Source organism: Mytilus galloprovincialis, chromosome 12 (assembly GCF_965363235.1).
Source record: "Mytilus galloprovincialis chromosome 12, xbMytGall1.hap1.1, whole genome shotgun sequence".
In the NCBI taxonomy this organism is placed as follows: domain Eukaryota; kingdom Metazoa; phylum Mollusca; class Bivalvia; order Mytilida; family Mytilidae; genus Mytilus; species Mytilus galloprovincialis.
This window is the reverse complement of record NC_134849.1, coordinates 47,566,694-47,567,412: the sequence shown is the minus strand read 5'-3', so window position 1 is coordinate 47,567,412 and position 719 is coordinate 47,566,694.

The following is a 719-nucleotide window of genomic DNA, read 5'->3' as shown; positions in this document are numbered from 1 at the left end:
TTACAAATCTAAAAAGCAATAACTGCTTTCCAACAAGGGTTGCTTTCATGGATATCTACATTCAAAACATCTATTCGAGAGTTCTCTGGACTCAAAAATTTTAAATCTGATAGATCTCAAATATATTCTTTAAAACACTTATATCAAAACTGCCAAACTTTTTGATCGACTCACCTATCTTTGAGCTGTCTACGTTCAACTATCTTGGATATAAAAAGTAAAATCACAAAAATACTGAACTCAGAGGAAAATCAAATCGGAAAACGGTATATCCTACAAAGTTAAAATTGTAAATATTCTGGGGGAAAGTAAGCACCAACTTGCAAATGCTGTGAATTGACTGATGAGGACGGGATTCATATCTTAGTAGTTTGTCCGACTCTATTTTTACAACGAAAAGTGGCCTTCCAAGATCTAAAGTTATGCAATAAACATAATTGGACCAAAAACTTGGAAAAATACTTTCTTAAATAAGCAAGATATTGTACAGCTTGTGATAAATTGTAGCTCCTTCTATTTCATTACTCAAGAAGGTGTACATTATCAATATGCATATGTCGGCCAGTCTATGTTATATACACATAGAATCGGACTATTAAAGCTCTTGGAGATATAGCATATACAAGGAGATGATTATTAAATGGTTGATAAAATAGGGAATCACAGAAGTATGTAATAATCCTGTGTGGGGATACGAGAGGCAAAATATTAGGAGCTCA